The sequence below is a fragment of the Macaca nemestrina genome, chromosome 4 (genome assembly GCF_043159975.1).
Source record: "Macaca nemestrina isolate mMacNem1 chromosome 4, mMacNem.hap1, whole genome shotgun sequence".
Lineage (NCBI taxonomy): Eukaryota > Metazoa > Chordata > Mammalia > Primates > Cercopithecidae > Macaca > Macaca nemestrina.
Window position 1 is genome coordinate 87,813,311 of NC_092128.1, and position 22,582 is coordinate 87,835,892.

Here is a 22,582-nt window from a genome sequence, read left to right on the forward strand (position 1 = left end):
GTGTGTATGATAGTGTGTGAGTGTGTGTGTGTGTGTGTGTCTGTGTGAGATGATGATGTGCTATGTTTGGACTATGTTTCTGGTCCAGAAAATTTGAGAAAAGCTTAGCACCATGATATCAGGTGAGTTTTATCAGGCAGTTGACATCAAAATGTGCCCTTAATGTTTATATTACACACAGTAAGCATTTAGATGACACTTTAAAGTTCACATTGAAATTGAGGCCAGAATATTTGAAATTAAAATTCATAAGACCTTCCTTTTAAAAGAGGAAGAATCTTAAGATTCTTTTAAGATTCTTATGTGTTCATTTTCAAAAGAGACCTTATAATTTTACTTCAAGCAGGTACAGTGATTTAACTTAAAAAGCTGGGATAACCAGTGGTTAATAGGTTTTTAGGAATTGTTTAAATATTTTTTACTGTGAATCCATCTGCTTTAGAAATGTTTGCTCTAATAACTCTTTTCTTAAAGAGAAAAAGAAAGCATTTGGAAAGATTTAGGTGGTCTGAAGAACTTTTGGAAATAAGTAGTTACTGATACAGGTTGAAACCACATTTCCAAGCAAACTATTATAACGATCTGGCAATTGACCAGAAGGTAGGGAACCTCTGGTTCATTCTAATTCTTCTATTTCCTGGAATTTCAAGACTCATTACTTCTAATTCCACTCCAGGAAGTAGAATGATATTTTTAAAACTATCAAAAATCCAAATTACCATGAAGAATCCCATTTTAAAAAGTTCAATTCCTTTCTCTAAACTAAGGAATCTGTTTCTTCATTTATTTTTTCACTAAAATAAATTTTGGTCATTCCTTCTGATTTTACTGGTAAATAACTAGCTTATGAAGTTTGCACAATTTCATACAAACTAAATTTAACAGCAGTAACATAAAAAGTTATTTTTCCTACCTACATAAACAGTTGTGGTAATATTCTTACATGATGTTGATCATAAGAGATAAGAACTAAAAAAACTAAAACTAACTGGAACAAAAGATTTCATTAGAAATGACAGTTGTTTGAGAGTTTATTTTTGTAGGACAAAAGCTAGCATTTAATTGTTTATTTTACAGTTAGGGAGTTTACATTATGGAGGTATTCATATCTCCATTTCTTTCGTTGTGCTGTGACACACTTCCTGGATATTTCAAACCACTCTGTTTTGCAAGACTACTTTGCATTCTGAAGAGGTTTCCTGCTTAATTTAGTTCCATCAACTGATTGCCATGGAAACTCTTGATATCCTTTCCTCTTCCTGGAATGAGACACTGGCTCTGTTTCAAATAGTTCTTTTGGCACAGAAAACAGATTATGTTTCGTAGAGCAAAATGTGCTGTCAATAAAAGAGGGTCCTTCAGAGTGGTCTACTGGATGGACAGGAGCCACAAATACACACATCACTACTGAACAGTAAGGTATTCTAACAATTAAAACCAGGTAGCAGCATAGTTCAAATGAAAACAAAGTGATGCCTGACCGACTTTTTAATTTTATTGAGAAGTAAGTTGAAATCAATGCTTTATTGCATGCCAACTGAGCAAAATCAAAACAACTGATGATATATTACCCTAAAATTTTATGAGTGAATCAATCTGAATTTCTCAAGGGCATCTCAAATCAGATTAATTCGGAGAAGGTGAACAGTTGTGCTGGAAAAATAGTTTCTATAATTAGCTATAACACAAAGATCTACCCTTTTTCTTGCATGGATTTGATTTTAAAAGTACATTTTTCAAGCAATAGTGACTGTATTAAATACATTGGGTCAATCCTATTAAGCCCTCCACTTCGAAATGAGGATCATATTCTGAGTTTATTCAACTCATATTTAACAATTTTTAAATATGGAGTTTGGAAAGTTAGCGTCAGTTACAATCATGAAAAAGAGAAGAAGGATTATGTTTACAGTGTATTTACTACATTACTTTGTGTATGGATCACTGAGAAAAAAACTTCAATTGCATGGCTATATATGCGTGTGTGTTTACAACTGTTGTGGATGACCGTGTATGTGTTTATGTATTGCATACAGACAGGTAGTTGTCAGAAGTACAGATTAATAGAAAAAGAAGTAGGTATATATTGGGAGAAAGAGGAAATTCCTTTCTGATGATTCTCTAAATTCAGATATATGATAGCATCTTTAAAGTTAGAGTATCTTGTGTTAATATGTTATTTTTCATAATATTCAGATTTTGTATATCCTTTGAAAAAAAAATGAATGAATGACAGCTATCTCCACCCAAACTTGTAGAGAGCTCTGTTTTCCTAAGACATTAAAAGTGAGAAGAGGCAAAATTTTGCTCCTTGTAAACCTTGAATTTAGCAGCAGACACATAATGGTTTCTTTTGATGGCTTGAAGTTTGTCTATATAAAATCATTGGTCATGATTTTGTTTTTTCTGATTGTGGTGGTAGGCACACATTATTTTCTTTTCCCACAATCAATTTACATCAAGAAAATGTGTTGCCCTACAAAGTTTATTTACAATGAAAATTCACGTGCATGGAGAGTACTTCCTAAAAGGAATGCATATTTAGCAAATCTAGAAAAAATAATAAAATAATTTTATAAATTCTAAATATTATAGGTAAGAGATTTTAAAACTAAGTTTATTATTTTGGGGTCCACTTTGATGATCTAAATTAGAAAAGTATATGGTACCTTCAAATTACGGTAACTTCAAATTAGCCTTAGCTGATTTGTCAAAATGTATTATAGCAACTCTATTTTAATATCTCACCATAACAGAGCAGTAAAGCTCTGGTCATCACAGTCTGTTGCTCACTTTCAGTGTGATTTACTCTTAGCAATCTGTGCATAAATAAAGCATAGTTTCACGATGTCTGCTTTTTGTTGTTGTTGTTAAAACAAATGCCTTAGTGTCTATTACACTCATATCTTTTCCTGGACTAGTTTCTCCAAATACATTTTTTTTTAATCCTGCACGGACAATTGGAGTGCATTGCATGATGGAAATCTCTGACCTAATTCTGCAGTCATGAGAGGTTTGGAGAACAGTGATTAAGACCTAAACATGGACCTGTATGTTTCAGTGAAGTATCTTAACTTTATCAGCCCCTTAACCAAAGTCGAGTTATTTTTACTTGCTTTCTTTTTTGGATCTTTGCATATGCTAACATCTTTCTCTCTCTCTCTTTCTTTCTTTCTTTCTTTCTTTCTTTCTTTCTTTCTTTCTTTCTTTCTTTCTTTCTTTCTTTCTTTCTTTCTCTCTCTCTCTCTCTCTCCCTCCCTCCCTCTCTCTCTCCTTCCTTCCTTCCTTCCTTCCTTTCTTTCTTTCTTTCTTTCTTTCTTTCTTTCTTTCTTTCTTTCTTTCTTTCTTTCTTTCTTTCTTTCTTTCTTTCTTTCTTTCCTTCTTTCTTTCTCTTCTTTCTTTCTTTCTTTCTTTCTTTCTTTCTTTCTTTCTTTCTTTCTTTCTTTCTTTCTCTCTCTCTCTCTCTCTCTCTCTCTCTCTCTCCCTCCCTCCCTCCCTCCCTCTCTCTCTCTTTTCTTTCTTTCTTTCTTTCTTTCTTTCTTTCTCTCTCTCTCTCTCTCTCTCTCTCTCCCTCCCTCCCTCCCTCCCTCTCTCTCTCTCTTCTTTCTTTCTTTCTTTCTTTCTTTCTTTCTTTCTTTCTTTCTTTCTTTCTTTCTTTCTTTCTTTCTTTCTTTCTTTCTTTCTTTCTTTTCTCTCTCTCTCTCTTTCTGTCTTTCTTTCTGTCTTCCTGAATGTGACAGAGTTCTGAGGAGGTGGGGAGCTTTCCTATGACCCATTTTCATTCTTTGAACCTAACTTAGCAACTTATGTACACATTATTGTCTGTGTTTGTAAAATGCACAAACAATACCGCGACTTGAATGCCAGATTCATATCAAGGAATTGATCCTTATACTAGTCAGAAAGCACTTGCCTAAAATGAATATACTCTGACATGGAAACTAAAGCTCTGTTTCTGGAAAGGGCAGAATGGAACCAGTGAGTGGAAATTATATAGACATAGATTTTAGCTCCATCTGAGGAACAGCTCATCAATAAGTAGCCATAGGATTCTTTTTTCATGATGGAGCAGAGCTTTCTGTCTCTTGGAAGGGTTTTTGAGGTGTTGGTGATGAGTTAATTGTGTGGCGAGAGACCTTGTTTCCTGTCCTCCCTTCTGTTTGTCATCTGTCCTTTTTTCTTCCTCTCTTTCTTCCTTTCCTTCCCTTTTCTCTTTCCCTCTTTCCATTGAGTCTTCACACATGTATTAAAGTCCTATTGTGTGTAAGATACTTTGCTTCTAAACCTAAAAGTCTGTTATTGAGAAGTAATAGTTAATTATGTGAAGAAAAGCATTCAGTACTCCTTCTTCTGAGAAGGGCTTGTCTCTATTTCCTTTCCACTTAACACTGACAATTTTAGAGCACATTAAAACTGAGGAAACTAGCAATGCTGTTTCAGAAATTAATTTTTTAAAAGAAATCCAGAAGTCTTTTTTCCATTGATTATATATTTTAATTTGCTGCTGGAAGTAACCAGGCACCCACAGAAACAGCAAAAGGTGGACAATGAAAATCGAGCAAGCATTTAAACATGGGCATCTATCCCCAGTGAGCCCCTCCAGTTATAACCCCACAAAGAATTAATGAAAGTAGAACAGAAGGGTAGAGCAAGCAGCTGTTTTAGTTTTTAGTGGGGACAATCAGTAGGATAAGAATGGACATATGTCAAGTTACCCGCTCTGCTGTCCTTAGATAAAAAGGCCTCTGAGACACAGACTGTGATGCCAAACCAGGTCCATTCTGCCTGTCATGTGGAATGCCAATCCCTGATATGGTAAGTTTTACAGCAGAGAAAGAGTTTATTCGTGAAGCAGTCAAGCAAGGAGGTGGGAGAACAGGTCTCAAATCTGCTTCCCTAAAGATGGGGTTTTAGGGATATTTATGAGAAAGAGGAGTGAGGTGGTCTGAAGTATGAGGAAAAATGGTTGGGAGTAAGGAAAAGTGAGGTTATCAGTGACATATGCAAGCATGTCAAGCTTCATGGCTCTTCATAGGATGCATGTTCACACGGTGGTGGTGTTAGCATGATCTGAAGGTGGACATTCTGACCCTCTAACATCAAAAGTGTACCTATTGAACACTCAAGCAGGGTCAGTGGTTGCAAATGACTTGAACTGGACTAGAGCTGACTCTAAGTTCCTGAAAAACAACTCGACTAACCATCACCATGGTGACCTATATGTCAGAGATGTTATCTGTGGGGAAGCTAGTGCAAGTTCAGTTATGTATCGCTTAGCCACATGACTTTTAGCTACATAGATTTTAAAATCAACTAAAAGCAAGTAGCTAAAAATAAGCAAGGCAGGTTAAGCTTGGCAGACCTAATCAGGTTAGCCCTTGGTTTCAACTGTAAGTTTTCTCCCAATAATCGACCTTCCCTTTCCTCCATTTTAACAAAAATTTTAGTCTATCATCCAGTGCCACTACATAGCCCAGTCTCCCTTGCAGCAAAATGATGCCATGTGTCTTACGTTATGACAAATATGATAGAAGCCAACTATCCTATGACAGCTTTTGGGAAACTTCCTTAGGACAGCTGATGTACACCGTGGCCCTTCCTCTCTTTGGCTGCTTCTCTATCCTGCTCCCTGGAATGCAGATGCTACCATCTTGCACTGTGGGGACAAGCGTCCTACTCCAGCTATGGCAGAATGGTGGCTGGAAAGAACTAGGTTCCTGAAGAGATCATGGAATGGAGCTGGCATAAGCATCCCAAATTGCCTTCTTTATACTTGTCCTCTCTAAGTAATGTTATTTTATTTTAAAAATAATTCATAGTCAAACACAATCCCAACTAATATGGGCACCTTATAGGAAGGCTAACGGCAGACTGTCTCCATTTCTAAGATTGACACTTAGCATTCCTAGGAGGAATATAGTTTTTCAGAAAGGTCTATAAATTATGCTTGTGCTAGGGATTTTACATATGCTTTTCTTCACTTCATCCTCATAGGCGGTACCAGGCTCAAACTATGAATGATAATATAATATGTTATCAGAGAGATAACATAGGAACTTCGTTTAAGTCTGGGAATTAAACACAGATCTACTTGACTCAAAACTTACATTTTTTCTATCATTCTATATTGCCTTCTTGATATTCTGCTTTAAGATTCTTTCTCAGTTACATATTTCTGTGGCTGATAGACTGATTAGTATCCACTTAGCCAGTAGCTTGGAGAGAAGGCTCCAGAATGGGTGAAATAAGTTTTCCTTTGTATAAGCAGGTGAAGACCGATTTCCAATATAAAGAGAAAATGTCAAGGGTGACTTCTATTTGAGAAAGATTTGAAAAGAAATGCTAGATCTGATTTTATACCATCTGTAGATTATTGGTTTTAACTGGGAGCCCAGGCTGATTTCAGAGTTAGGTATACATTTATATTGTCTCATAACATTAAAAAAGAAATTAATTGTTAAACTTTAAAAGTGAAAATCTGGGTTGCTTTCCCACATGACAATCAGCTGATGCTGTGTATGGCTGTCTTTATCAGTGGGCTTGCTATTGTTAGTCAGCCCATGTCACTCATTTTCACTACTGACCATTTCCTGTTAGTCATTTGAGAAGTTTACAGTCTTTGTGTGGACACTTTTCCTTGAAGATGATTAAACACACAACAGATTGTTAACAGTTGCCAGATATGTTTGACTAATTTATCAATCTTAACTTCAGAATGACAGTCCTTATTTGTAAGTATGTAAACACAGGTGTATTCTTCTTATTTTTAAGAATAATTTGGTGACCTCTAGAGACCCCTTCTTAACTATGTGGTCTCTTCAAAGCACCTATAAACTTCTTTTTTTTTTTTTTTTTTGAGACGGAGTCTCGCTCTGTCGCCCAGGCTGGAGTTCAGTGGCCGGATGTCAGCTCACTGCAAGCTCCGCCGCCATTCTCCTGCCTCAGCCTCCCGAGTAACTGGAACTATAGGCGCCCGCCACCTCGCCCGGCTAATTTTTTGTATTTTTAGTAGAGACGGGGTTTCACCGTGTTAGCCAGGATGGTCTCGATTTCCTGACTTCCTGATCCACCCGCCTCGGCCTCCCAAAGTGCTGGAATTACAGGCGTGAGCCACCGCGCCCGGCCTGTAAACTTCTTTAGAGCACTTAATAGATAAAACAAGTTATCTCTGCATTTTAGAATATAGAGTTGGGTTATTTCAAAGTCCTAGAGATTTTCTGCATGGTTCTGTTTGCCCAATAGGCTTTGAGCCCAGTTGGAATATAGTCCAGCAAAAGGAGAACTCTTGCAGTGGTGGGATTTTTGCCACTCTCTCTCTCATAACATGATGAGGACATTTCCACCCCACCCCCCAACTAAATATAGTTTTCCTATGTCTATTCTAAAAGGGTTATAATATTGGCAGTAGTAGAGGGAATTTAGATATAATTGTGTATAAGATGCAAGGAAAAAATAAAATGAATTTTCTTTCTCTTATGTTCTAGGAGAATACATCATTATACCCTTGAAAGTCCAGAGGGAAAACTTCAATAAATATTGATGACCATGAATTAAGCATTCTCTGGAATAGTCAATTAACTATAATGCAATTAGAACAAAGCTCGAAGGCCTACTAAAGGCATGCAGCCAGCCCTTTAAAATGACTGTTGTGGGAAGAGGTTATTGAGTATGTGAGGTACAAGGATTTGTTAGGTCTCTGTGCTCCATGACTGCAAAAAACATTAGTTCATTTGCTTTTACCTATGAACAGGGAAAGATATGAACTTCTGTGTATACCACTGATAATCAAAATGACAGTCCTATGCCGTTTGGTCTTCTTTTACAGTTGACAAAGTCATGGTAATGAAGCACTTTAAAATGACACGTTTTGCATATTTTGAGCTTAATCACATCTTAGCCAGTTAAATAAAATAGCATTTTTATACCATTTCACAGCTTAGACATTTTCTGTTAAGACAACCACTTTCAACCTAAAACTCCTGACCGATTTTCACAGCTCTCTGTGGTCTGATTTCATGCACAAAGCCAGTCTTATTTTCTAATAGAAACCTTCGGCCTCCCTCACCCACAAACCCTTTATGGTCTTTACCGCACACATTTTGCTCTTCTATGAATGGAAATTCTTTCTCTGCCCTCTATGACAGAAATCCAAAGCCTCCTTAACCTGCTTCTCAGATTGACACCCTGTGGATAATCCAACTATACAAGGAGGAAGGGCAGATATTACATAGTTGTCAAGGGCCTAAGCTTTGAAGTCATACTTCCTAGGTTCAAATCTCGTTTCAATCAGTTTCCAGCTTTGTTTGGCACTTCATAATCAATCTTAACTTATTTTCCTTAACAAACAGAATAAATATATCAACTTCATGGGTTTCTTGGGACAGGTAAATGTAATACTGCATGTAAAGTACCAAACATTATATTAAACCTTCAGTAAATGTTAAATGTTAACTAGTATCATCATTACAGGGCCTATAATTATATACTGTTGTATTAGTCAAAGTTATTGATTACAAGCAACAGAAATAGGTTCTAGCTAATTTGTACAGAACTATATTGGGCATCTCACAGAATCAACAGGATATATTGACAAAAAGGCATAAAAATTGGGTCACAAGCAAGAGCCTAGACAGCAGGAAGCACAGGGGAGTTTCTGCAGAAACAGTTGGGTTAAGACACCATGGCTGAGTACTGTTGTACCTGCTTATTGCATGCTCTCATCATTTATGAATTCTCAACCTCTATCTCCCTCTCTTTTTGGTGTTTGTTGTTACTGCTGTTGCATCAATTGTTCAATGTTAAAGTTCTGGGTGGAAATATACAACAATCTCTGTCACACTCTCCAACTATAGCTGTCAGAGGATAGGGAAATCTCCTGGCCTTCCACCCAGACTCACAAAAAAAGAGGAGTTTCTTCCCAAACAGGACAAGGTTCAGATGTTGAGTAGTTAAAAAGTATTCTAACAAACAATGATGCCTTTTATTGTTCTTTAACTGTTTTTCAAGTTGGAGTGCTAAGTCTTTGAAGGCAGAGCTTATGCATATTTCACAGGTCTCATATGATAGGTTTTCAGTAAATACATTTTGACATAGAGCTTAAAGTTTGACAGATTTGTTTGGGGATTTAATGCTTTCTATGCTCCACTTAGAGTTTAATAAAGCAATGAATTGTGAGAATTTTATTGTAATATAAGATTGCCAAAATGGTGATTACTGTATGGTAAGAGAGCCCCAGAATACCTTTTCAAGCTAAATGGACTATCTCTATTAAAATTAATATCCTGCAGGTTAGAGAGTCAAAATGAGAGGGTCATGGCTCGTCGGGAATACAATCCTACATTGTGTAAAGTTATCTTCAGGGAAAATTATAATAGAAAATGAGAGTAGGGAGGAATAAAACCTATTAATATTATTTAGTAAAATTTTTATTGTGAAAGCAATATATGACTGTTACAGTAAATTTTTAAGATACAGAAAAACATAAACACAAAAGAAATTTTTAAAAATGTTAATCACCACAATTTTGGGAGATGCATTCATATAATGGTGTGTGTGTGTGTGTGTGTATGGTTTGTGTTTTTGTGTGTGTGTATATATATACTGTACACATATATGTATAGTATATCGCATACATGTACACTACACACACACACACCTAGCCAAATACTATACACACGCACACACATATGTGTGTGTGTGTGTGTGTGTATATATATATAGTGTGTATACTTGTGTTATATGTGTGCTTAAAACCACAAATGTATAACAAACACACCCATATATGCATAGTTGTTGTTATAAAACTATTCTTATATACAGTGTTTATTAATGTGCTGTGAAATTGTTTTCTTAAGAATGATTCTTGTTATAAGAGAAATGAATGTTTATTGCAAAAAACCCAGAAAATAAAATAAGAAAGTATGTAATACATGCAAACTCTCAGCAACCTAGAAATAACCATTGTTTATATCTTCTGGTATAATCTTTCAAAATCCTAGTATATAATAATTATACAGTTTTTTGCAAAATAGATTATCTATTTTATAGGACATCTTCTAACCTACTTTTAAAGAATAACAATAGGTTATAATCATCTGTCCATTTCAATAGGTCTATATCTGCACCATCATGATTTATGGCTATATAGAATTCCACTTTGAGGATATACACAGCTGATTTTCTAAAATACAATAATGGATGTTTAAGTATTTTTATTTTTGGTTTTACAAGCAATACTTCAGTGAACATCCTTGAAACATATTTATTCTTCAAATATATCTATAACTTTATTTCCTTAGGACAAATTCTCAGAAGTATTGTTATTGATGCCAAAGGTATGCATATATTTATATCTTTGTATAGCAAATTGCACTCTAGGACACACATCAGTTTGAAAATAAAAACAGGATATGAGTGTGAATTCTCCTAAAACTAAATATTGGTCTTTTAAATGAGGTTTTAAAATAGATAGATGAATCATTTGGGCATATAAAGTATTATGAAATTTTCTTATGTGATTAAGCATTTTAATGTAATTTAAAAGGCTTGAGTATATTATAAAGCAACACAATGAAAATGACATATTACTAAATCTCTGCATATATTTATGAGCATTTTCTTAGAAATATTACCAAATAGTGATATTTCTGGGAAGAATGTACATTGTTATCTTATAGCATGCTGACTTTGGTTAATTTGTCAGGAAAGAATAGTAACACTACAAATGAAGAGTTCAAATTAATATATAATAACATGTGTTTTGTGGATTAAAAAGTTATGTGGCATATGGCAAGATATGGCATTATATTTACAATGTCTAGGCTCTTATGAGACACTCTTTCGTGTTGACACATAATCATTCTTTCATTATAACTGTTATGTCCCAGCTATCCTGTGGTCTCCAGATGTGTATCAATTACAAAGATACTTTGAGTTAATGATTTCTAGAAAGCCTTAAAACAAGTGGAATAGATGTGTTTATTATTGGGTAGTTGGTGAATAGTTTCTGAGCTAGAGGTGATAGACTTGTACCCCATTGCGTCATCTAAAAGAGGCTCTTGCACTTGCGCCGGATGACAACTACTCTTTGGTCTTAACACACGTTGAGTTAGAGTAACTATTAACAGCTGTATATGTTGTAAAAGTTATGTTTGATCTGTTTTTGGTTTTAGTCTTTCCAAATTATAAGTAGGCTTCCATTACAAATAAAATAAAATATGCATTTACTAATCAATAAGTTTCTACATGATGTGGTTCCTGTATGCCTCTCTGACCCCAACTATGAAATCTTCCAGTCTCCTTAACGGTGCTGGTTAACTGTGTTCCAAAGTTTCCATCCTTGTTTCTTCCAACACACCAACCTTATTCACTCCTGAAATCTCGTGCTTCCTCTCTGCTGATCTATTTATGACTGGCTCTTTATCATTCAGGTTTTCATTTATCATTAATTCAGAGAAGCATTCCAAGACAAAGCTAATTAAAGTAGACAGTGATGATTACTATTGCTCTTCATCAATATTTGTGGTTCTCCTCCTGCTGGGCATGCAGTAGGATTGCATTTCCCTACCCCTTCAAAGACTTGCTTTGGTCAATGAAATGTGAGAGCACATATCTGACACTGTTCGGTGGAAGCCATTAAAAGCTGGTATATGATTTACCACATGTCCTTACCTATGTCACTGCAGTTGATGACATTCAACAGTGAAGCCTCCCTCGTCCTGCATCCCTGAGAGAGGATGTGGAACTAAGCACCACACTGAACTGTGATGGACAAATACTGTATGGGAAAAAATAACTTGGTTTTTAAATACCATTCAGACTTTGGGGTTGCTTATTAGTACAGAATACCTAACCCATCCTAATACACAGGTTCCTTCTTCCTTTAATCAATCTCAGTACTTTCCTATTTTATTTTATACAGAGCTTTCATTATTACATGAAATCATCTTATTTGTTCAGTTATGAGTCCACTCACCTCCACCAGTAGCATGTAAGATTCTGAAGAGCAGGGGCTTTGTCTGCCTTGTTCATTGTTGCATCATCATTGTATGCAATACTGCCTTAAATATTTGTTGAGTAAATGAGAGAAATGAGAGGAAGGTCTCCACACATGCCTCTGGAATCTAGACTAAGACAATTTCTTTCCGCTTAAAACAAGTGCTCCCAGATTCCAAGATAGCCTTTGGCAGACAAAGATGAGAACACGCTTAGTCAGGTTTCTGATGGCCAAGAGAGGTTAAATATTTTCTCACCAAGATGTAAGAGCTCTTAGCCACTTTCATCATTTGGTCTTTTCTTCCCCCAACACTATGAACATTTTCACTCTCTGTGGATGGAAAACAACCATGATTTCAATTATTTTAAATTTTATAATGTTCTATTATCACTAAAGCTTTCTTTAAATGAATAACAATTTAGCAAGGCCTTAAGTATATTTAGTGAATGGACACGTATATTTTCCCTGGCCTTCCAAAGGCAAGATATGGCATTATATTTACAATGTCTAGGCTCTTATGAGACACTCTTTCGTGTTGACACATAATCATTCTTTCATTATAACTGTTATGTCCCAGCTATCCTGTGGTCTCCAGATGTGTATCAATTACAAAGATACTTTGAGTTAATGATTTCTAGAAAGCCTTAAAACAAGTGGAATAGATGTGTTTATTATTGGGTAGTTGGTGAATAGTTTCTGAGCTAGAGGTGATAGACTTGTACCCCATTGCGTCATCTAAAAGAGGCTCTTGCACTTGCGCCGGATGACAACTACTCTTTGGTCTTAACACACGTTGAGTTAGAGTAACTATTAACAGCTGTATATGTTGGTGTCTTCTCAAACAGCATATGCCTGCTCTTGACCAGAATAGAATAGCACAGATGGCATTGCTACACATTTGTATCTCCCATTTGGCTCTAAAGCTACTTGTTGCCTTTTCACAGCCAGGCAAAGGGAAAGAATGGCAAAAACTCTTATGTTGAACTGTAATGTGGCCATTTGTTTGCTTGGCAACTAGTAACATAGCAGCATGGATCTATGTGATTTTAGATCATCCATACCCTTGGGTTTACCATCACACAGCTCAACTTCATCAGAGCTCAGTTGTTACAGAAAAAAATGACCTGATTCTTTTGTGTTTTGATTTTGTATGACATTCTGGAACTCCTTGCCCTTAAATGAACTCTTCATGGTCCTCTCAAACATGTTTCATATTTGTTTCTTTTCCCCTATTGCACTTTTAATTTATTTTGACACTTTGTTTTTATATGTTTTACTGTATATCAGGAGTTTTCCATGTTTGCTTCATTACTAAATGGAAACAGGGTAGTAATTGAATTTAGAGCATGGAATTATTTTCTTCTGTCATTAAATTATGTTGGCATCCAAAATAGTTCAAGTAATTTCAAGAGCATTACATATCAGATAAATCTGAAAAAATTCACAGTGATGTTTTTCTAGTTTTGATATGTGGAACAAAGAAGACTTTGTGGCATATAGGACTTTGGAGTAAGACAGTCCCATGTTTGAAAACTAGCACATTTACTGACTATGGGCTTAAGAGTGTTATTTAATACTCTGGGGCTTAATTTCTTCTTCTGTTAAATTGGGAAAAAATGTTTCCAATCTCATAGGGTTGAGGTGAGGATTAAATCAGATAATGCATTTTAAATCCAGGGCCTGGCTCATAGTGAGCACTAAACAAATGGCAACTATTATCTTGCAGGAGAGTAATGGCACATACCTAAAAGATTAGTGTTCCAGAGATTGTGATTTCATCAATGCTGTAACTAAAACTGTGTATGACGTGTACTATCCTAGCAAGATTCCAATGTATAGGTAAATCAAGTTCGTTCTAAAGAAATAAGGAATAATGCCAACAGATGTTTGTTATTAAAATCATAATAGTAAAGAACTTTATTTGATACCTATAGTTAAGGAAACATGTGTACATACATGCTTTCATGCAATCCGTGAAAGGCATACGTTTATTGGGGAGAAAATCATTCCAGGCAGAGGGAACAGTTAAGGCCAACATTTGAAGGGAAACCATGCCTAGCATGTTCAGAGAAGATCCAGGAAGCCCATGGGATCAGAGCAAAGAAGGGAAGAGAAGTATAAGATAATGCTGAGAGAAGAAACCCAGGGCTAGATTATGTGGGTCACTATTTGGACCTTGACTTTGGTTTTAGTGAAATGGTGGGTCTTTGTAGGGAGTGAGGCATTACATGATTCCCTTTGTGTTTTATGGAGTGGGAAAAATCACTCTGGCTGCTGGTTTCAGAACAGATTGTAAGGGAGATGTAAGGGTAGAAGCCGGGACACCAGTTAAGAGCCAAACATAACCCAGACTTGGGGTGGTCAAACTGTGGCTCTGTTTTGAAGGTAGCAGTCACAGGATTTCCTGGCAGACTGGATGTGCAGCTATGAGAGAAAGCAAGAGTCAGGACAGCCCTAAGGCTTTTGGCCTAAACAAATGCAGAATGGAGTTGCCATTCTTCAGGTAAATTGAGCCAAGTTTCAAGGGATGCATTAGGAGTTTAACTCAAAGCACATCAAAGAAAGAATGAATTAATCAATTATGTATTCATAGAATGAACCAAAGCACTGAAAATAAATGAAGGAGCGATGGATCTCATGGACGAATGCTGAAAACACAGCATCGTGCCAAAGAAGTCAGATACAGAAGAATATATACTACCACTTTCCAATTTTGTAAAATTTAAAAATAGGAAAAAAAGTATCTCGTTTAGAGATGCATATTCAAATAGCCAAAGAATAAAGTAGTGCAAAGCTATGATTCCCACCATATTTAATAGAGCAGTTATCTGTAAGGTAAGAATGAAGGAATGAACATACTGTTGAATGCCGAGGCACTCATGATGGTTATATGAGTATTTGCCTTAGGATTTTCCACTTTATGCATTTTAATGTCCCTGTGTTATATTTAGCAGCAACAACAAAAGCTTTAGAAATACTATGCATCTTTTAAGACCTACTCCCCCATGAAATTCGTTCTGATCACCCTGCTCTGTGAGTTTTCTTTCTATTCTGAAGATTGAATCATTATTAACTGTATAGGTCAATTGATTAAACATTACCTTATAACATTGCTACAGTGGTTATCTTGAAATATTAGGAAACTATTTTGTAGTGGTTCAAATAATGTTTTATTATAGATCATCCTTCCATCCAGCAAGGATTTACACATACAAAAACCCAATTTTTTGTTCCCAATAGTAACTTGATGTTGTGTAACGAATACATAATTATAGATTTCAGATCTAGGGAATATATTATTCAAGTATTTATTTTTGAAAAGTTCTAATAGTATCACACCATGAAAGGCAATATTGTGCCCTGGAAAGAATATTAGAATTAAGGTAAAGAAGTCTGAATACTCATTCTTCTCTTGCTAGATGTTTGCTTAACCAAGCTATTTAACTTTTCCGAGTATTGAGTTCTTCGTGTGTTAAATGTGGTATTTGGGTTAAATTCTACTTTTCAGTTCTAATATTCTATGAATCTTTGAAATACTATATTATAAAAGGATTCAAGGATCAAGGTTCAGAATCTCTTAAATCATGTCAAAAAGTACAGATATTATAAGGGCCAGTTTTGGAAAACAACAGACCTGTTATTTTTTGAGCAGGTAAAAATAATTTTTTTTAATTGAAGGAAAGCTCAATATATTTAAAGTAAAAAGACACATAGAAAATAGACAAAAAAAAATTGTGATATAAGCCACACGATGATAAACCACTTTTTTTTTTTTCCAAGAAGAAATGAGGAGATGAGTCACCAACTGACTGTGACCAAAAAGTCATAGAGGAAATTCAGAAAGAGAAGCTGGATTAGGGGAACTGAAACAATCATCAAAGAAATAAAGTATGCATATTTATTTTTCATGGGACAGAACATTGTCTATTTAGTTGCCCCAATTTTGCTATTTTATTTTATGGATTTATTTGGGGAAAAATAGCCTATCGAAATTTAGGTGGCAATTATTTGAGATTATTGATAAATATTTGAATAGACATCAAATTGTAATCTCTTAAGAGGTAGAGAATTTAAAGCTTGTTTATTCCTGATACCCAGTTATTAAACGTATTTGAATCTGTTTCTATACCTGCTGAATGGTCACTGAGCCTATTATTGAACATCTCCAATAACAGAGGTCTTAGTATCATCTGTTGCTGCAATTTTAAAGACTTACTGTATTTTCACACAGAGGCTACTTTATATGGAGATATTATTTTACAGCTGCCCTTAAATGGCATCTTTTTTTTTTTTTTTTTTTTCGTGATTGGTTTAACTTCACAATATGTATGTGTGATTTTCCTCCATTTTATTTACTGTTGCCAACGATACTTTTAAGGATTACTACTTACTGGGAGTGAGATTACATGCTTATATTTCATGATTTGGGGGACCAATACTCGAAATCCCATATTTTGGGCTGACAGAAAGAATAGCAATCTATCTGATTGCCACTGGAGCATTCTATTTTATATTAGTTGACTGAATACAGTTTGACCAGATAATGGCCAACTTGCTTGACTGTTGGTTCCCTACATATATGGATCCTTTTGTATTCAAGGACAAAATGATGTCACTAAAAGAAAAAAATTAAAGTATTTTAAAATATGGCTGGGCGAGGTGGCTCACACCTGTAATCCCAGCACTTTGGGAGGCCGAGGCAGCCAGATCACCTGAGGTCAGGAGTTTAAGACCAGCCTGGCAAACATGGTGAAACCCTATCTCTACTAAAAATACAAAAATTAACTGGGCATGGTGGCATGTGCCTGTAGTCCCAGCTACTAGGGAGGCTGAGGCAGGAGGATCGCTTCAACCTGGGAGGCAGAGGTTGTGGTGAGCTGAGACTGCACCACTACACTTTAGCCTACGTGACAGAGTGGGACTTCATCAAAAAAAAAAAAAAAAAAAAGAAGAAGAAAAAGTATTTTAGAACACAAGAACACAAGTAAAATGCCATCTAAATACCATGCACCTTGGAGGCTGAGGTGAGCCGATCAGGAGTTCAAGATGAGCCTGGCCAACATGGTGAAACCCTGTCTCTACTAAAAAAACAAAATTTAGGTGTGTTGGCATGCGCCTGTAATCCCAGCTACTCGGGAGGCTGAGGCAGGAGAATCGCTTAAACTCAGGAGGTGGAGGTTGCAGTGAGCTGAGATTGTGCCACTGCACTCCAGCCTGGGTGACAGAGCAAGACTCCATCTCAAAAAAAAAAAAAAAAAAAAAATGCAGAAGACATAGTTGATTTCAATTACTTCCTCTTTCTGTTTTTTACCTTCTTCATTATAGTTTCTCCATAAATCTAAAAATGAATACTCTGAAAAATTACAACTTTAGATGTTTTGCTATAGGAACGAGATCAATATTTACTCAGATAAAATTTACTACTATTCTGTTTGTAAATAAGTACTAGAAAAAATGGATCCAAGTTAGGTGGTTTCTTATACAGAATGATTAAAAACAAAAGGGAACTAGATAATTCTGTTACATTTATGGAAATGTAGGACTAGAAGGTTGAGTGTGAATGCACTATGTGCTTCAGGTTATGCTGAATCTGACACTCTAATCCTGGCACCAGCAGTGAAGTCCTTGCCTTAGGGCATTAAGGGTCTCCCAGCATTCAATGAACTCAATGTGTTTTACTTAAGTCATGCAATAATGAGGCATCCTCATATTTTCTTTGAACTTTCAGTCAAATGATAAGTAGAGTTTTAGTGAAGATTCTCATAATGTGTTCATTTCTTGCTATAACTTTTCTTTATAAGAAATACGATCTTACATTCTCTCCCAAATGAAGCTTTTGACTGTATCATCTTCTTTAATAAAGCAATTCATTCTATATCATATGTAGAATGCTCATGTTTTTTCTATCATTTATTATGTTAAGCATGAACTTCAATGAAATGAGGCGTGCTCTTTTTGGAGAGATTGACAACTCTCCACCCAGAGGTAGATTTTTACTTGACAGTCGGCTGGAGAGCCCTCCCCTAGGGAGCAGTATTAGCAGCATGTCCTTAAAAGCATGCCTATCACCTTTTTATTGCCCGAAGAGGTCTTCAAACCTTGGCCTTCTGCAGATCTGACCATTCACCTTCATCTTTTTAAATTTCCTCATTATGTAGGTCAGTGAATAGAAGTAGTCTGTTTCAAGCAGGAAATCTCAGGATGTGTAGTGTAGAACCAAGAAATTTGTTACTATCTGATTTGTTTATTAAGTCTATCACATAAATCACAATACTGATAACCTAAAACGTAAATGTTGTTGTCTGTGTGTTGCAAAAATTTTGGCCAACTTAATAAGAGGTATTTTTTTCTGCTGCTTGATTGTTTTGTTTACTAAATACATGTCACCCTGATAGCTTTTTTTTTTTTTTAGACAGTCTTGCTCTGTCGCCTAGGCTAGAGTGCAGTGGCACGATCTCAGCTCACTGCAATGCAACCTCCACCTCATGGGTTCAAGCAACTCTCCTCCCGAGTAGCTGGGACTACAGGCATGCGCCAATATGCGCAGCTAATTTTTGTATTTTTAGTAGAGACGGGGTTTCACCATGTTGGCCAGGCTGGTCTCGAACTCCTGACCTCAGACAATCCGCCTGCCTCAGCCTCCCAAAGTACTGGGATTACAGGCGTGAGCCACCGTGCCCAGCCTATAGTTAATATAGGTAAAGCACCTATCCAATTTCAACTTTAACTTCTAAAAAAATAGAATAAATTAGTAAACTGTATAGTATGCAAGAAGGTGATAGGTACAATAGGAAAAGGTAAACAGACAAGGGAGTCATAGCATTCTAGAGGGTAGGGAGGAGTGTTAAAGTACTTGTAAATAGCCCTCAGGAAAGGCCCAATTGTAGCTTGACAATTAAATGCATCAAATGTAATTAATACTGAGTTATTCCTAGTAGAACATAAGGGTGTATGTTTGTTCCTGAGCGAAATCTGTTACTCATAGACTCTGGTCAGGTGCGTGAGAAGGCTGCACTTGTCTAGGAGAGCACTCAATATTTCCTTAACAGGTAAATGTAAAATGACTCTTGGTCATTCATCAATTCCATACTAGCCAATACAGGAGCTGAATCAGAAGTATTAAATTTTAGTAAACTGAACTAATATCACTTTTATCACTGTGGCAGCTGACTTTCTTCTTTTGCAGATGACAATAGTAAGATAAAATACATAAAATTAAAGAGCAGATGGAGGTTAAGAAAGTACATCATCATCGCTTAAAAAGTGAAAGTTTCATAATTAAGCTGTATTATTGAAAATTAATATTTTTAAAAAACGTAAAGTTCAGTCACTTAAAACCCCAATTCAATGTTTTACTTGCATATTTGTGCAAATAATCATGCTGTTTTATTTTATAGAAGACATTTCATAAATCCCTTTTTTTTTTTTTCATTTCTGCTATGCAACTCAAAAAAAGAAGCCAGAAGATTACCTAGCTGAATCTAAACCAATAAAATGTTTCAACACATCACATCTCACATCCATAAAAATACCCATTTTTAATTTTTTGTCTCAGTCACTTAAAAAACCAACAGAAATGGGGCTGTTTATGTTCAAGATAAAGCAAACTAATCTTTATAACATAAACGTATCAAATACATTTTGAAATTTAAGTGGACATTCCTGGAACAGATTAGTTCACAGATGGATTTATTTAGGTCAATGTTCCTCACACTCTTTCTGAAAGCAGAGCCATCATCCAGAGAGCAGGACACAAATATTAATAAAAACTCACTTTACTTGCCTTTAGTTGAATAATGTTCCCTAAATCAGCTCACATGTGAAGTAGTCCAATTAACTCCTCCTGAATGTAGCTCTGCTTTACCTTTTTTGGTTTATAGTGAAGGGCAGTATTATTTGAAATTGTTTTAAAAGCTTTTAGCCTTACTGCAACTCACTTCAGTAGTACGCAGAAGTGGAGATCTGAGGAGGTAGGAGACAAAGTTATTTGCTCGCTGTCTACCCAGTCATCCAGGCTTTCTTCTTTGCTCATGGAGCACCAAATTCGTTCAAGTATTTACCTCTTCAGGAGCTTGGCCCTTTCCTTCATTTTAAGAGGAAATTCTGATTAGTCTAATATTTAAAGAAATTCCTTTCTCCTTAACACTAATTTGGTTAAGTGGTCAAATTCTAGTCAAGTCATTAGGAGCCTCTGTGAGTGGCATCTTGCTTTTAAAATGGACTTTCTGGCTCTCCCTTTCTGGTCATTGTCTTCTCAGGATATGATGCCTAGAACTGCTGCAGCTATCACGTGACCATAAGGCTTTACTTTAGGATGAGGCCAGCACCAAGAATGGCAAAGCAGAGATGAAAGGGACCTACTCTGATAATATTCTTTAGCTACTGACTTAATTAAGCCTACTTCTGGACTTACTGTTCATTCATTCATCAAATATTCATTGAGGACTTGCTAGGAACCAAGAACTGTTCTAAGTGCTGGAGGTATAGCTTTAAAAAGTAGAAAACAAAAAACAAAAAACAAAAACCTCTATGCAATGAAGCTAATATTCAAGTAGGGGGAGCTAGACATTAAATAGAATAAATAAGATCATATATATATGTATATATACAGCTTTTAAAGTGATTAATGTAATAAAAAAATAAGAAGATGTGGAAGTGTAAGAGGTATTGGAGTTGCACATGGAGTCATCAGGGAAGGTCATAGTGTGAAGGTACCATTTTATCAAAGAGAGCAAGATGTGAGAGAATTAAATTCTCTGGTGAGTATCCTTCCCCTGTTATTTGCTCAGTGCATGCTTACTGACATCGATGTCATGGATAAGTTACTCAGTTTTCATAGAAACTAATAACTCCATGCCTCTCCATACATGTGTGTGTATTTGCATTTCTTGACATTTGCTATTATGCCCAATTCGAATGACTTGGGCACGTGGATTATCTCTGCGTGTGTGCTGGGACAAACTTTTGCTTTCCTCCATTCCTGAATCAACTTCTTGCTACTTCTGGCCATTCAAGTTCTAGTAAGGAGATGAGAGAAGGCATTTGCAGGAGGACATTGGAGTGAATTTTATTTTATCTATACCACTTTCATCATAGTAACAACAGCTAACATTTATTAAGCACTTACCATTCTCTGGATAATATTCCAAGCCCTTTGAGTTTATTTTCTGTAATTCACTTAGCAGTCTTATGGAGGTTTATATTAGTATTACTACCATTTTTCATATTGGAAAACCAAGGGCAAAAAGGTTAACTTTGCAAAGGTCACAGAGCAAAAGGGGAGCATTGACTCACAGCAAGGAGTTGGATTTCAGAGCCCCAGAAATTAGATAATTTTTACTTTTCAGATGAATGTTAATAACTTTTATAGAGCTTATGAAAAAAATGAATGATCATTGACTGAGGTGTTGAAAAGCCAATGCAAATCATGAAAACCCAATAGCCCTTTAGCACAGTGAATACCTAGGCCATTTTTAAAGCTAGCTGTGTTACAACTGGATACACATATGCAGTCATAAGTTTAATAAACACATATTATAATAAAATTGCTTACTAATCTTTATTCTTCCAAATTTATATCCAATGAAAGTTAAGGAGAACTAACAATATTGATTCAGCTGGCAGCTAAATTACATTAAAATACTCTATGTATTTTGCTGTAATCTATTAAGAGGGATTCAGTGCAACCACAAAACTGTAAACATGGTACATATAATCACCAATCTATTTCTAAACTTCTGAAAACAATAAGCATTTGTAGTAAAAGTTTCCAAGAAAAACTCAGTAATTAGGTCATATCTGATAATGACTCTGGAGAAGGGAAGGAAAGAATGGTTTCCGGAGAAGAAACGTCAGATAGGAGAGAGGGCAAGGAGAATTGAACTTCTATTCTGGTTGGAGGGACGGCTAGGAGTAGAAGCAAAAACATGTGTGAATGAGCTCTAGGATATGATAAAATATTTTCCAAAGTGTATGCAAGATATGAATCCCCAGGATATTAACAGGCTTTTGGTTAATAAGCAAATAAAAATTTAGTTAAAAAAATAATTTTGTGCAGACCCAAAGTATCAGATCTTTAATGTACTAATTTGTATTATAAGATTTCACTTGAGGGAACATTTTACATGATGTTTTCTAAAGTTATTTATCCAAGGAGAAATTGCCCCTCCCCTCCTTCCTTCCATAGGGAATCTTACAGGACTAGGATTCCATAGTAGACATGTTAAGAAACATTGAAGAGTGACAGAAATATCTGAGCATAGCTGAACATTTTATTGTGTGCCTTAGAGAGTTCTCCAGAAACTAAGAAAAGGATGGCTGCTGTGGAAAAAGGAGAAATAAGCTGAATCATCCCCATGCATGATCCTAGCACTGGGACTAGAATCTTCTTTAGAAGATCAGCTTCATTAGAGAGGCTCCTTGTTGGCAAGGTGGTGTTGCCAAGTAGCCAGGCTCTTAGGAATCACCTAAAGTTCCCAGGCAATGGTTGAATCCTTACAACTAGCAACCAGATCATTAAAACTTCTGTGTAGAAAGTAAGTTGAGAATATTTCAAATATATAAGTGAGTGCTTAATATTTACTTATT

At 35.8% G+C, this 22,582-nt stretch overlaps 1 long non-coding RNA gene across 9 annotated transcripts in view; it reads right to left on the reverse strand.

The window, feature by feature from the left end:
* Positions 1–22,582, reverse strand: part of LOC105475636 (uncharacterized) — a 92,825-nt gene that overhangs the window by 69,358 nt on the left and 885 nt on the right. For 5 of the 9 annotated variants that reach the window (XR_011622207.1, XR_011622204.1, XR_011622203.1 and 2 more), the window contains exons 2-3: positions 11,975–12,179; positions 11,671–11,776 (exon numbers count right to left, since the gene is read on the reverse strand). This is a non-coding gene — a long non-coding RNA (uncharacterized lncRNA). Of the gene's footprint in view, positions 1–1,018; positions 1,338–11,236; positions 11,473–11,670; positions 11,777–11,974; positions 12,180–19,932; positions 20,079–22,582 lie in introns of those variants that run through there. The other 4 variants (XR_011622201.1, XR_011622200.1, XR_011622199.1 and 1 more) reach the window with 3 other exon arrangements.